The 16,888-nt window shown below is 42.1% G+C and overlaps 1 protein-coding gene across 1 annotated transcript in view; it reads left to right on the forward strand.

The window, feature by feature from the left end:
* Positions 1-362: 362 nt before the first annotated feature.
* Positions 363-16,888, forward strand: part of LOC135479590 (chordin-like) — a 39,162-nt gene continuing 22,636 nt past the window's right edge. Inside the window, exon 1 of the mRNA XM_064759481.1 lies at positions 363-485. The gene's annotated coding sequence lies outside the window, so the exon portion shown is untranslated. The remainder of the gene's footprint in view (positions 486-16,888) is intronic.

Genomic DNA, 16,888 nt, shown 5'->3' on the forward strand with positions numbered 1-16,888 from the left:
TCTACCCTTCTGCATTCAGAGGAACGAAACGCTGGCGCTTGCGCTTGTCTGACAACCGGTCACGTGACAGACGCGCCGTTCTCACAATGTCTTGCAAAACAAAACGTCTTAAATTAATTGGTTTGTAACAACAAATGAGAGTTCGACGTCTTTGACACCGTGTGTTCTGCTAAACAGCCAAAACAACCCGCCAAAAAATACCATCAGATTCCAGACAGCTGTATATACCACCATGTCGAGATGAAGCGCCGGTTGATCTGTCTGACGCCATGATGGAAACTTTAAAATGGGGGGATTCACTACGGAACAGAAAACTTGGCGTTCGTCGGAGACACCGACTGCCGGTCTATCTCGTATCTTTTCTTTCCCTTGGGAGCGTTTAAAAGTCTTTTACAAAGAACGGATGATACATCATGAAATATTTTGATTAACTGAGACAGGCGAGCAAAAAGTGGACAGCCTACCGAGAAACTTTCAACGGAAAGGTAATGTATTTAGTTATTTTCTTCAAACCAGTGGTGTTGTGTCATGTCAAACGGCGTGTTTTCGGGTTGCAAATCATTCTTCAAGATACGATTTGATCGGCTGTCACACGTATGTTATACATAACATTGTTTGTCAATATCTCAAAGATCAGAGATATATTGACTATTCTTGATGTAAGGGGAAATTCATAATTATGGAAGTTCCATTACGAATTTACCTTTTGAGTATGATGTTCTTTTTCATGTCGACATGGATTTGAAAAAAATGTCGAGATATGATGTGTTTCTGGAAACGTCCTGTTTTGGTTTACGCCTGGTATAGCGCTTCTGGACTTGATAGGCTCATACTAACATAAGTGAAGCTATGTGCTGGTGGCAGCATAACAATATCTCTCAATGAGCTGGAGTTGAACTGGGTCCTTATGCCGCGCTGGCACGCTAACCACCAAGCCAGGGAGGCCTCGTCTTGAGCAGTAAACGAAGTATCCAAATTACAATTTAGATCGCTAACCACTAAAACACCATCCAAAGTCAAATTCACAAAGGCAATTAAATTAGCTTCACAGCCTCTTAAAAAACAAAATGGTGGGATGCCTAGAATTGGAAGTGGTCAGCAGTTTGCAGTGATGTTGGAAAGAGTGAGTGAGTGAGTGAATGCTTGGGGTTTAACGTCAAACTCAACAATTTTTCAGTCATATGACGACGATGTTGGAAAGACATACGTGTGTAATATTCATTACGTCAAATCTAGCACTTAGTCCGCAACAGTTTATGTTAAAACATTGAAATGTTCATATAGGTATTATACATAATATCCTGCCATAAAGTAAGAAATGGTATTAATCTGTCTCATTTATGGTATTATTGCAACTTTTGATATAAATACATGTATAGCGATGATATTAAAACTATGCCGTATTTAACTTTTGAGTTAAACACTTAGTTGAGACGAGTACTCAGAATCTTTCACCGGCAACGTTTTAGTTTGCTTCTTATAACAACGTGGTTCAGTAGACATATGTAAGATTCAAGTAGGGAAGATTTCTAGTTAAAATAATATTGTATTCCACATTTGGCCCAGCTTCATAAAAAAGGTCAAGGCCGATAACGCGATGACTGCGTATGTCTATTCCAAATTTTGCAAAGATCTCTGACGACATTTCAGAAAGTGTTAAAGGGTGTTTCTTTGGTAATAACAAATGCGCACTTATAGAAAAAAAAAATAACAGATTAAAAGATGACAGGTTTTCAGCGTGCTGCCTGCTTGACCGGTTAGAAATCTGAAGTCGATATATTCACCAGAGTTTAACAAGGCAAGAAACAATCAGGGGAGATTACCCATGTTAGCGTGCTGGAGCAGGCTTTTGGGGGGCCAGCCGAAAACTCCGTTCAGGCCGTGCTTATAATTTAGGTATTGATTCCTTTTGCTACATTTAGATAAGAATACCAGAACAACAATAATAAAAACACGGCAACTACCACAAATGATAAGGATATTTATTTACCTATTTGGCTGAGCCTTCAAGAAAACTTCACTTATTCGACAGCGGATAAAGATTTCCACGACTATGAAGAAATCGGAGTGATTTGACAGGAGTAAACCTCCAGTAAGTGTATGACGAACTTCCGCACACGTGACGCTTAAATTTTCAATTTGGAAAACTAGAACTCAACCCACGAGAGTTGTCCACCACTTATTGCAAAGACAACGCGCGAGAATAGAGGAGGTGAATGATTCTATAAACATTCATACTCTTGGAGTGCTAGGGCTCAGCAAGTGTGACAGCAAGTGTGTCTGAAAGACTGAAAAACAAGCCAATTGACCGAACGCCAGTGGCCAACCCTATTCAGGCAACTACCAATAAAAATTTACCGTTTTCACTGAGGTGAGTATTTTTGAGTCTCGGTTAAGTAAGGTGTCTGCACTAAAAGAGCAGAATTGCCACCATAGACAATAAATTCATCGACATCATGTTCTGCAAATAATACGCTTCTTTTGCCTTTTAACGCCTTTTTTTTTGTTTCCTGTGCGTCGACAATGTAAAATGTCGGTTCAAATACCGTGTATTTACAGTGCTGCCTCACGAGAATGCCAAGCCCAAGACACCAGACATTACGCCTCAACCACAACATAACGACACCAGAATAATCAATACTTGGCCTTCTCTATGCATCCTACTTATATTGCTGCCTCGCTGGAACGTTAAGGCGATGACACCAGACGTGACACCCCACGCAATGATATTATAGCGGCACCAGATCAACCAATACGTTTGGCCTTTCCCAGCGCCGCGTGATTATAGTGCTGCCTCACTGGAACGCTAAGCCGGTGACACAGACATGAGTCCCGAAAAAATGATATCATATAGCGACACCAAATTGTCTAATTCTTTTGGCCTTTCCCAGCACCTCGTCCTTATAGCGCTTCCCGACTGCAACGTCATGCCGAAGACACCAGATAATACGCCTCATTTAGTGACAGTAAACACACGCCAGACCAAGCAATGCTTGTATTGCCTTACCCCATGCTGCGTATATTTATAGTGCTGCCTCACTATAATACTAAGCCGGTGACATGTGACCGTTCACCTGATGCTGAGGCTCACGAACCGCTTGCACAAAGTCTTAGCATTACGAACACGTAGCTGACATGCTGACGACGTAAAGCCTACAGGCAGCGCAGGCTATCGTGGTAGTAGCGTGCAAGTAACGTTAAGAGCACAATTGCGGGTTGGTACAGGAAGTACGAATACGGCGGATGTTAACATCTTTGAACCAGCTTTTTCTCGCTTAGGAAGGCGGCGTTCTAAGCTCTGTAGCGCAGCATGCGAATTAATAATGAAAACAACGTACATCAACCCTGCAGCCCGTAAACTAAGCCACTCGATTAGAGTAGACTTTAACTGGATTGAGACCTACTGCCTAAAGATTGGGGGTTCTTTTCGTTAGCTGTCGGGTCGGAATGATGCCGAGCTGATAAGCTCTCATAAAGCGATCTGTAGCTTGATGTTAATGTCACTGGTAACAATGGATTAAACGACAGGCAGCACTTAGGCGGTCGCCGGTGGTATATACAGGCCCTAGTCGAATCTACACCCGGAACTAAGTGAGAAGGGCGTAGCGGTGCGCAGACGTGAAGTCTGCTTGCCTGACCGGAGAGGCTCCCGTACTCCTAGTCCTGGGTTGTATACAACCATTTGTCAGTTAGTGGTTAGCCTCGCTACAGGCAAGACGCTGTTCGTGCATTGTAAGGAAACACTGTACGCTTGTATCATAATATATCATGCCCGCTATGCAATCTCTTTTGTAAATGACATATATATATATATATATATATATATATATATATATATATATATATATATACATATATATATATATATATATATATAATATATATATATATATATATATATATATATATATATATATACTATTGTATAATAGACAAAAAGCGCTATAGCTTAATAAACACTGTTGTTATTCTATTATAAATCTTTTTACATCGTCCCGTGTACATAGCTTTCATGACATCATTGATTGTTACCGCTTGTTTGGCTTCATTCCAGAGTAAATTACCTCAGTCCGTGGTGTGTGTTTATATAGGTATATAAGCCCGTAAAGAACAATCTGGTTTATAATGTATCACTGATGATGGCAGTGCATAAAGCCAGGCTTTAGAATATCAACATGCTAACGTCATTAATAGTAGTTTCTCTTGTGTTATTTCAACCTAAACTGCTCTGCTGCCATGTCGTTTTTCTTTGTAAATAGGACTCAAAATATGCAATTTTTAAATATTAGAGGGGTAACATATAAAATAGGCCACATAGTTTAGACATGCCATCCAATTTAAATTTCAGAGTCGTGATCTGTCAGTAATTTCGATGTCGAATACAAATACAGGTATCCCAGTCATTCTTTAATTGTAACTCTTCATAAAAAACATCACGTTGAGGTATTTTATTTGATTTTTTTTTTATTTGATTGGTGTTTTACGCCGTACTCAAGAATATTTCACTTATACGGCGGCGGTCAGCATTATGGCGGCCGGAAACCGGGCAGAGCCCGGGGAAAATCCACGACTATCCACAGGTTGCTGCAGACCTTCTCACGTATGGCCGGAGATGTAATGACTGTGGATGTTTATGACGTCCCTTTACCCGGATTAACAGATGAGGTGAATTAATAATAGTGAATATTACATGGGCAGTGTTAAATTTTTAAATGGTACAGGTCGTCAGTTTGATATATTTACCAACAACACACTATATACGGTAGCGTAAACATAAGTACGTAAGAAGCCAGAGTTCGAGTCTACCTGAGGTTCATTTTGTAAGTAACGTTCATGTTAGAACAAGAAATGTGAATGGCTGCACAATAAATATGGACAACACTGACATAGGATTATTAAGTAAATTCTTCACTTTTTGGTCTCATTGGTATTACATTTCTTGTCTCAGTCAGTAGTCAACTAGGAACCACAAAGTTTGTTTTACTAAGCTGTGGTTAATAATTCTGTTTTAAATGAGTCTTTGTTTGAATCTGAACAGTATGGCTATGAGAAATATTAAGTAATTTTAGAGTCGACAAAGAATGTACCAGAAGACGTAAATTATGGTGATTAAAATTTGATTACTATTTAACGCTAACTGCTTGTGACAACAACGTTGATCCGCTTAATCTCTGAGTATTCAACGTTAATCCCTTTTAATCTTAGAGTAAATTCATGACGCACGTCTATGAGCCGACACCCGTCATCGAGTCGACATAGACAGGGATGGGTTTGTTTGATGTTTACGAGCAGAACATAACATCGTAGTTCAACGTTTGAGAACTTGAGCTTCGGAGTGTCCGGGGTTCGAATCCAGTGTTTGACGGTTTTTGTCTTTTATTTTTACCCCCGTATGTCTTGGATTATGAGTGTATGGGGCCGACAAATAAAACCTTGAACAGTTAGAATAAAACCCTAACTGAGGTAGATAGACATGAGGCCGTATTTCATCTGCTACGTCGTCGCTGGTATGGTTTTACTCTATGTGCTGTAAGTTATTTATTACATTAATATTATGGCATCTAATATTGTAATAAACATTACTGCATAATTCGGTTATGGTGAGAAGGTGGATATTAAGGTGCTAACGTGACCTAATGAATTTATATATGAACAACTGGAATAAAACATTAACTGAGGCACATTGACGAGAGGCCCGATTTCACCGGTTACTTGTTAGCATTTACCAACTATCATACTCTCAAGGTACCACTTTTGTAGTGCTGGTCGTCGCAGTAACCACGAGCATGTTTTTCGTGCAAGCAGACCTTGGCAAATAACAATGGAACGTCAAGAATTCATGGCGTCCTTTATAAACAAAATTAATGCGCTTGTGTAGGAGTAAACAATACGATCGCTGAAGCCAAAAGTGTCCTACAGGTGATTAAGTAACTACCTACTCGTTTTTCTCTGAAAAAAAAAAAAGAAAAACACGCTAGACTTAGGCAGGTTAGCTTGCGTGTTCGGTCGGATTCGAATTGGAAAGCAGGTTCTGTTTGTAGTAGAGCGGTCCTGTCAGAAAGCTGCTATCAGCACGTCCATGCTGCACTCGCTGACCTCCTTGTTTACATCCCCGACTCCCACACTTGCTGCACTCGGAGTTTAAGCTGAGCGGCGTCGGCGGGACGCTTGTATACTTCAAACGATCGAAGGCGGCTACAACGTTACAAATGCTGCCCTGACGGAATTGCACGTCGTATGTGAACATCACATCCGTAAAAGGACGTTTCTGGTCCACAAAACCTGACCCGGCTGCCCACCGGAAGTTTCTACAGCTGGAGACCAGGTCTCAGCACAGTAAAGTCACTTGTTCAAATCCATCTGTTGTGGCTTTTGTCCGATATGTTGAATGAATGCTCCGTGTTCCTGTTGAGACAATGCTCTGAATAAGGCTATGTGTTATTGTTAGGACTGTGTTCATGCCAGATCGTGCCCATGGCAGGACCCCGTCCTTTTACTCATTGCTGTGTCCATGTGTTCATGCCAGAATCGTGCCCATGGCAGGACAATGTCCATTTGTTCATGGCCGTGTCCATGTGTTCATGCCAGAATCGTGCCCATGGCAGGACAATGTCCATGTTTTCATGAGATGTTGCTCATGTGAAGGTCAAGACCACTTGAGCATCGTGTTCATATTACAAATATATTTACGTAAAGATTATTTTCATGATAGTACCTTTGTCAGTGTGTAGATGTTTAGACTGCGTTTATGTAAGTATTATGTTCATTTCATGTAAACCATGTTTGTTCTATGATCAAGTTCATGTTTGGATCGTGCTCATGAAAGAGCCGTGTTAACAGTAGTATAATGATTATGTAATGTATATCTACATGTTCGGATCATGCTTATGTTAAGATTCTGTACATGTTACGTGGGAGCATTACACGGGAGCATTTGCCAACTGCTCTTGCATTATTCTTTATGTTGTTTAACCTTTTATATTCGAAGATACACGTGCGGTCGTGTACGCAATCGTTGAAGGCTACTTGCTTTGCATCACTATGGTTTAAGTGCATGTTATTGAAAAATTCTTGATGATGGCGTTTAACAGCAATGAATTAATTAAAAAATCATCCCGTATAGCCAAACTAACACTATAGCAGACTAATGTCACAATCATAATTCAGTTCTTTAAGTTAAACAAAAATGTCCCAAAGTAAATAAGCAAAAACTTGTGCCGACTGTGCCTGTATAGAATCCGTTATCGGTTCGAGGAATCGCCACTGAAGCTTGCGATGTGTAATGACCATCTGGGTGATATTTTTGTTTTTGGTAATTTAAATATCGACACCCACAACGAACGTTCCAGTTAATCGAAAGATCCAATTTCTAAAACAACGCTCAATTTAGGCGTCAGAAGACATTCGTATACCAGCGGTCAGCCAAGACGGACGTTCCGTGTCAAAAATCGTAGAACCCTTTCCCACAAACTGCGTTCATTGCAAACCACCAAAGAATTATAAATAAGGGAATTAGGACTCCAATTATAAATATTTTGGCACCGGGACCGACCTGCTACAATTAGACACAGTCACGATGAACAAATTCGCTCATGACAGTGTCTCCATGTAGCAGGTCGGTATCAATGCCGACACATCCTCTAAAATGTGACACTAACTGGCAAACAAGAAAACAAACAAACAAACGAGGTGGTGAAATCTCGAACATATTAGCTTGGATTGATTGATTTGCTTGTTGCTGTTGGCGGTCAGTATTACGGGTGGGGCAGACCGGAGTAAACCAACGACATATAGTAAGTTACTGACGAACTCTTCCACATGCGTCATACGGATTTGCACACCCTTTTGGTGGTAGACAAATGGTCTTTATGAAAGATCCACAAGCAGTGAACGCGAACGAATCTGAAAATTTTCTGTTCAAATCCCGTTTTGAACTCTCACCCCGAAGCAATTGGGACCAAATACTACATGTAGCTTGGCTATCCAAGTGTATAAGCATCAGTGAATACAGCGGGCTGTGAACGATCGGTTAAGGTGCTTGCCTTACAATGGCTAGGTCACACAAGACGTGCGTTCAATATGAGTCTCAGCCAGGCGGTTTTAAAGACTTCCCTGCTTGTCTTGCTGGCAATAAGCAAATGACAACACTGCCTTAAGTTATCGGTTTGGCAAGATTCAGTGGGAATCCCATGCACTGACTTCAGCTACGGGATCACAGTACAAGCACAAGTTCTAACCCTGTCTATGAGATATACACACACACAGGCTATTGTTATATAGGCGTCATTCCTAAACCCGGCTGTGGTTTGTAGAAACATCACTCCTGAACCCCGACAATGGGATGTAGAGGTATCACTTCTATACCCCTACACTTCTACTGTGGGTTGTGTAGGGATAACTCCTAAACCTGGCTCTGGGTGGTATAGGCATCACTCCTATAACCCGGCTGTAGGTGGTATAAGTATCACTCCTACACCTGGTTGTGGCTTGTATAGGCATCACCTCTAAACCCGGCTGTGGGGGGTATAGACATCACTCCTAAACCCGGCTGTGGGGGGTATAGACATCACTCCTAAACCCGGCTGTGGCTGGTATAGGCATCACCCCTAAACCCGGCTGTGGGTTATATAGGCAACATTCCTACACCCGGTTGTGGGTTGTATAGGCATCACGCCTAAACCCGGCTGTGGGAAGTATAGACATCGCTCCTAAACCCGACTCTGGGTGGTATAGGCACAAGTCCAAACCCGGCTCTGGGTGGTATAGGCATCACTCCTAAACCCGGCTGTAGGTGGAATAGGCATCACTCCTACAACCCGGCTGTAGGTTGTATAGGCATTACTCATACACCCCGGCTGTAGGTGGTATAGGCATCACTCCTAAACCCAGCTGTGGATGGTATAGGCATCACTCCTAACCGGCTGTAGGTGGTATAGGCATAAGTCCTAAACCCGGCTGTGGGTGGTATAGGCATCACTCCTAAACCCGGCTGTGGGTGGTATAGGCATCACTTCTAAACCCGGCTGTGGGTTGTATAGGCATCACTCCTAACCGGCTGTAGGTGGTATAGGCATAAGTCCTAAACCCGGCTGTGGGTGGTATAGGCATCACTCCTAAACCCGGCTGTGGGTGGTATAGGCATCACTTCTAAACCCGGCTGTGGGTTGTATAGGCATTACTCATACACCCCGGCTGTAGGTGGTATAGGCATCAGTCCTAAACCCGGCTGTGGGTGGTATAGGCATCACTCCTAACCGGCTGTAGGTGGTATAGGCATCAGTCCTACAGCCGGCTGTGGGTGGTATAGGCATCACTCCTAACCGGCTGTAGGTGGTATAGGCATTAGTCCTAAGCCCGGCTGTGGGTGGTATAGGCATCACTCCTAAACCTGGCTCTGGGTGGTATAGCCATCAGTCCTACAGCCCGGCTGTGGGTTGTATAGGCATCACTCCTACACCCGGACTATAGGTGGTATAGGCATCAGTCCTACAGCCCGGCTGTGGGTTGTGTACGCATCAGTCCTAACCCCGGCTGTGGGTGGTATAGGCATCACTCCTAAACCTGGCTCTGGGTGGTATAGCCATCAGTCCTACAGCCCGGCTGTGGGTTGTATAGGCATCACTCCTACACCCGGACTATAGGTGGTATAGGCATCAGTCCTACAGCCCGGCTGTGGTTTGTGTAGGCATTACTCCTACACCCCGGCTGTAGGTGGTATAGGCATCAGTCCTAAACCCGGCTGTGGGTGGTATAGGCATCACTCCTAAACCCAGCTGTGGGTTGTATAGGCATTACTCATACACCCCGGCTGTAGGTGGTATAGGCATCAGTCCTAAACCTCGGCTGTGGGTTGTATAGGCATCAGTCCTAAGCCCGGCTGTGGGTGGTATAGGCATCAGTTCTAAACCTCGCCTGTGGGTGGTATAGGCCTCAGTCCTAACCCCGGCTGTGGGTTGTATAGGCATCAGTCCTACACCCTGCCAAGGGATGTGTGGGCATCAGTCCTACACCCTGTCATGGGATGTGTGGGCATCAGTCCTACACCCTGGCATGGGATGTGTAGGCATCAGTCCTACACCCTGGCATGGGATGTGTAGGCATAAGTCCTACACCCTGCCATGGGATGTGTAGGCATCAGTCCTAAACCCTGTCATGGGATGTGTAGGCATAACTCCTACACCTGGCTGTGGGTTGTATAGGCATCAGTCCTAAACCCGGCTGTGGGTTGTATAGGCATCAGTCCTAAACCCGGCTGTGGGTGGTATAGGCATCAGTCCTACACCCTGTCATGAGATGTGTGGGCATCAGTCCTACACCCTGCCGTGGGATGTGTAGGCATCAGTCCTAAACCCTGCCATGGGATGTGTAGGCATCAGTCCTAAACCCTGCCATGGGATGTGTAGGCATCAGTCCTAAACCCTGTCATGGGATGTGTAGGCATCAGTCCTACACCCTGTCATGGGATGTGTAGGCATCAGTCCTAAACCCTGCCATGGGATGTGTAGGCATCAGTCCTACACCCTGTCATGGGATGTGTAGGCATAACTCCTACACCTGGCTGTGGGTTGTATAGGCATCAGTCCTAAACCCGGCTGTGGGTTGTATAGGCATCAGTCCTAAACCCGGCTGTGGGTTGTATAGGCATCAGTCCTACACCCGACTCTTGGTTGTATGAATTATGTTTAGGGACAAATGCTAACTGACTATTGGATAAGAATACTGAACCGATATATAGGCCGTAAAAGGCATCAAAGCTAACTATGACAATACTTTTTGTAAAAACAATCGTAATTAAAGCATGACAGATACGTTCATTTCATAAATTTTTGACTCAGTTTTAAAATCCTTTTTTTTATTTAATTTTCGGACCAAAATATCAAATTGTTGTTGACATTACTGAAAACTGTTATAAACTGTTTTCTTACAATTCATGTAAACGATATTTAGGGATTGGTACCATTAATAGTGGAAAAAATCGGCCTCGCGATCATCACAGACATTCGTATATCAGCCGTATACCAATACGATGTCCCACGTCAATAATCGCAAGACCAATTCCCAGTGAGTAATATATAAATATTTTATTTGACAGGCTCGGGTTTGGAAATAAGTTCGCGATTACTGACGTGGATTGTTCAAGGTCGGTATACGAATGGCTATTACTACAAATATAGATTTAGCTCTATATGTACAAGGAATTGTAGATTTCGTGAAAATCAAAGGCGTAAAGAAAAAAGTGTCTTACTTTGTTTTTAATTTATGATACTGGTGTATATGAAGTGACTGGATACTTCATCCATGTATGCGATACTTCACACACTTATGGGGAATATAAACAAACTATATGGAGGTTACATGGATTTGCGTCAAATTCTAACTAAGCTAAAGACACTGCTCTACATGGAGACAATTATAAATTGTCAAATTTAGCCCCATTGCACGAATTTTGTTATACAGGAATGCTTTCGGTTATAAATATCATATATTCAGACAAATACTTATTATCGTTGACTAAACATATAATATTTTACGACCTGTCGTTAACATGAGCTAGAGAGCACGAGGTAGATGGTGTGTGTTTTCTGAACAATGGCACACGGTGCTTCGGCGCCAGCGTTATACAGAGTTATGGGTATGTTGGGGCCTCTAGTCGGCAGTCAAATGCGTCTGCAAGTGGATAGGGCGGCCTTAACTACCTCCGGTAATACTGGCGGCGAGATCAAAGGCCTATCAAAGTGCATGAACGCATCCCTTACATTAGATCATGTGCGCTGATCGAGACAGAGGCTGGCTTGTGCCTAGCCCTGCAGCTACAGCCCACTTATGTCGCTTCACACTTCGTCACTTTTTCCGCCGGTCGTCTCGTTACTGCTGTACGGATCAGCGAAGAAAATAGAAAAATAAAAATTACATCTGCAATGGGATAAAAGCGGACCCGTGTCGCTGATAGGGGACTAGGAAGGGGGGTTTATGTGTTTGCCAGTGTCTAGCGGGGCGACCCCCAAACAAACAAGGAGCAGGCCGTGACGCCATCTTTGCGGCCCTTATGACGACTGAAAGGCTGGCCCACAAGTCTGGCCCACTCACTGTTTTTCTCTGGTAGCGACGAAAGCCGACGATTGACGGAGATATCTCGTTCGATCTACAAAGTAGATAGGCCACATTCACGATAAAAGAAGTGTCCCACAGTTCCACATTTATAAGATAAAATATATCTATGAACTTTTCTATTGAAATTTATTATAGAATCAGTGAAAATTGCCACAGATAGTAATTGACTACATGATTCGGAAAATCGTAAAATCAGTATTGATTAACTAGTCGGGACATGCTTTAAAAAGTATTTCCCTTTTGGACAAGAATGATTTCTCATTTGAACTCATGCAGTCATTATGATATATGCGAAACTCCTCGTTGTAATTAGATGACATAGCAATGTTGGTCAGCAATCAGTTTTTATGAACAGCTGCAATGAAAACCTATCATTTAGGTTATTGTGCACCTCGAAACTGCGATAGATTTGCTTGTATTCTACCTGGAAATTATCCATATCATAAAAGGAGTACAGCGTAGAGAAAAAAAAAAGAGCTGCGACGACGACAGTGTGATACTAGGCAATGGTCACACGTAACCGGTGAAATACGACCTCAATTACTGTTTTATTCTAGCTGTTCATGTGAATGCTTATATAGTAACAAATTTCCACGCCAGCTAGCACCATGGCTTGAGCAGAATAAGGTAAAATAAATACAGAAATTAATAGCAGTTTAATGGATGTCGCTGGTTTAGAATAATTCAAAACTGCATTTGTGTGATATGCCAGTTACAGAATCACGTCATTGACTTCACTTAAAATGCGACGTTCCGGCTTTACGTCGCTAACTGTAGTTTATCTTTGACCGGCATATACAAATAACGTTGAATGCTTCAAAACGACGACATTGGCGTTCTCAGGCAGTTGTCTGCTTCAAATGCCATTTAATGTGAAAAAGATAGGCAATCAGGTATTATCGATGCTTTAGTATAATTATCATTGAAATGTGTTCTTGCTGTGTGCATATCATCTACATCTCCTGGGTTTTCCTTCTCATTTTGTCATTATAGTTGAGCTAGATTGTTTTAATCATCGCTTTAATCATCGTTTTTGCTTACATTACTGTTATCAGTATAGTGTTACAATCGTCATTACCCGGACCTAGTGGTCATTACTCTATCATTATCTTCATTGTTCTCCTCAGGTTTCATTCTCACTCATTATTGTGATCATTTCCCTGCGCTTTTTGGAAATCTGTGTGGAAATTTGATAAACCTATGAAAAAATCAAATGTTAGAAATGGGAAATGCGGATATTCTCTTTTGGGGGATTAGAAAAGTCATCTCTTGTAAAGAGGAATTTATAGCACTTTCTACTTTCTCTATCCCTTTAAATTGTGTGTCAAAGCTTTGTATTTTGCAAGTCTGACATTTAATAAAAATGCTTTTTAATTAACTTCAAAATACCCTGAAAAAATCAATCTTTCTACCAGAAATTGTTAAGTGCATGTTGTACACAACATATCATAAAAGTCTTTCCATCAGATGTTAATTATACTGGTTTATGAAATAGTTTAAAGCGTAATGAAACAATGTTTTAAACATTTTTATTCACAACACTCTACCAAAAATTTTGGAATTGAATTTTGTGTTGAGAAAAACTGTGTATGTAGAGAATGCCTGACATACCGAAGTGTCAGATCAACTTTTTAACATTTTAAAAAATGATATAAAGATAAACGTAGACTTATGAAGAAAAGTGTTTATTGCTACCTGTTAATGTATACAATTACTGGAGCATAAAAGGTGCACCCTCTCTCTGGAAAAAAAGACAACAACAACAGATAAACAAATAATTAAATTATATCACCTGTGAAAAGGCAGACTTGAAAACGGGTCAAAGTAAGTGTTTAACATATTTGCCTGATGTCAACAAATTGCTTGTCTGCCCCTTTATGTCACATCGAGACAGTCGTGGGTTCTCTACACTGAGAGCTGTTCGATCTAATCCCGACTGGTAAACAGATGCCTCAAGCTAATTAACTTTAACGGTTCGCCGAACTGAGCTTTCGTGCTTGTGTGCACATCCTAGTGCTTAGCCGGGTGACTGATAAACTGATTGACGCAAGTGATTGACGAACGTGAAAGAAACTTCAGCATAGAGAACGAAAGGAAAGCATGATCGACAATGTGATAATTTAGAAAAGACAACGTAAAAGTAAAGTAAGTATCAGAAGGAGGATCACTGAAAATTGTATCTGGAAATAATACGACTTACTAGATCAAATGCTTCATCCACCCTACGTCGCCAATGACGTCACACAAATACACGTTTTTGTTACCTCCGGGTCTGAAGAGCAGTTCTCGTGAACATTGCTTATGTATAATGTGTGCCAGAGCGTGAAAAGGCTAATCGGACATCCTTCATTCTGTGATGTAGTCTGTTATATTTTATACTGAATACCTATTTTATGGCTAGAGAAAGCGGTTGGCAACAGACACTATTAATATAGTTCAAAAAGTTCACCTTACAATCATAACGTTTAGCTGCATTTAATTCAGTAGAAAAAAACTGAAAAGTTATGAAAGGAATTTCCAGACACAGCTTTCAAATGGCCTTTATGTACATTTTTACGTTTAAGTTTCTCCTTTACGTTGTCCACTGGTGTAGTAGGGTTGAATAAATGTTTCGCCGCGGAATATTGGCATGGCTGGATAACTGGATAATGGGTAGGTCGGACGTATGAAGGGTTGGATCGCTAGGTGATGGGTTGAACCTTTGCATGATGGTTGACTGGCTGGGTGATGGGTTGGACGGTTGCATGGTTGTTGTCTGGCGGCTGGATGATGGGTTGGATGGCTGGATGATGGATTAGCTGGATAGTGGGTTGGACGGTTGTATGATGGGTTGGCTGTCTGGATGATTGATTAGCTGGCTGGAATGAATGAATGAATGCTTGGGGGCTTAACGCCGTACAATTTTTCAGACGACGAGGAATCGTTAGCTGTGTGTACATATGCTAGGTCTTCTTGTGGGAGGGCGAGTCATGCCGAAGACTCCCTACATGACACCCCGCCCAATCACATTATACTGACACCGAGCCAACCAGTCTTGTTTCCTTGTTCTAACCTCTCAGTGCTGAGCGCCAAGCCAGGCAGCAACAAGTACCATTGGATTGATCCCACCCGGGTTTGACCGTTAGGCCACCGAAGCGATCTAGCCGGCTGGAAGTTAGGTTGAACGGTTTTATAATGGGTTAGCTTGCTGGATGATGTGGACTAGCTAGCTGGATGATGGGTTGGACGGTTGTATGATGGGTTGACTGGATGGTTGTGTGTTGTGTTGCCTGGCTGTGTGTGATGGTTTGAACAGTCTGATGGAAGATTGGGTGGGTAATTGGACGGGTGGATGGTTTGATGACAGGGCGGATGGGTTGATTACTGCTGGGAGGTGGGATATGTCGAGGGTGAGAGAATTGGGTGGGTAATTGGACGGGTGGATAGTTTTATGACAGGGCGGATGGGTTGATTACTGCTGGGAGGTGGGATATGTCGAGGATGAGAGAATTGGGTGGGTAATTGGAAGTGAGGGCGGTTTTATGCTTGAGTGGACCGGTTGATTATTGCTGGGAGGTTGGATATCTGAAGGATCAGATGGTAGGCTATACTAGTGGAGGAGCGGATGATTCTTGGTGGGAGAGATCGGAGATTAGCCTGACATATATATGTCATTCATCCAGCGGAGGTTCATGTATATAGGTAAACATGAGTGCCCGGAGCAGAGCATCGCTCTACGACAGGAATCTGACTATCCACCGCAGAACTAGTGAGAAATGGAGTCGACTAATTCCACGGAGAGATTTTAAACTGAAGTCAAAATGTTCCATACAATGCGTTATGAAAGACTACAGCATAGAGAGCACAGTCAGAGCAGTGATAACAGTGTGAAAGCTGGGAAATAGTCATATGTAACCCGTTATCTCAGTGGCTCATGGCCGCTAAACTTGAAATTGCGACAGCTTTGTCTTACTTCATGAAGGTCTTGCTAGATCTACTCACTTTTAATTGCTACAGTCAACATGTACCTGCGCGTCAATATAAAATTTCAAGTTCTGAAATTTTGGTCAAAGTTTCAGTCACTAGCTCTGGGACAATCGGCCGTATAACGCAAAACGCTTTAGTCGTATGAGCTAAGGAATTCAAGCGTAAAGTCCGACATTCGTTTACCACTCGCAGACGATGAAAGCGCATTCCAAGTCGATAATTGCAATAACCATTTCCAAAACAGCTCTCAAAACACCAGTTCCCAAAGAAATATGTAAGAAATAACATAATAATGAAAAATAAAGTGCGTAACAGTGATGCATAGAAAGACAGTCAATATTTTAGGAATGCCAATTCAAATTTCAAACTCGCAGTCCGCGGATTAATTTTCGGGTCGAATGCAAGTATAGGTATCTCAGGCGGGCTTTGATTGCAACTGTTCAGAAAAGCATTATTTGAAATATAAAGGGTGGATGTTCAAACGGCCTTCAACCTCGGTAATTAGGCGAAATTAGATACAACTGTGACATCACGAATATCCAGAGATCCTGAACGTTCTGTCCATATTTGCCAATAAGAATATTGTATCCACTGTAGACATGTAGGAGTTTGGTGCAATATAGCTTTTGAGTCAATAACTTGTGAGAAACGATCGAAATTCAAATTTCACACTGGATCTGATAAATGTTACAAGGCGAGATGTGTATATCGCCAGTGTGTTCGTTTTTATTTCTTGCACAATGTTCTAGTTAATCCTTTGGTGAATCCGTTCGTTAGTTTATTTTACATTTAAAACCCAGTTTGTTCACTT

This window comes from Liolophura sinensis, chromosome 12 (assembly GCF_032854445.1).
Source record: "Liolophura sinensis isolate JHLJ2023 chromosome 12, CUHK_Ljap_v2, whole genome shotgun sequence".
Classification (NCBI taxonomy): Eukaryota; Metazoa; Mollusca; class Polyplacophora; order Chitonida; family Chitonidae; genus Liolophura; species Liolophura sinensis.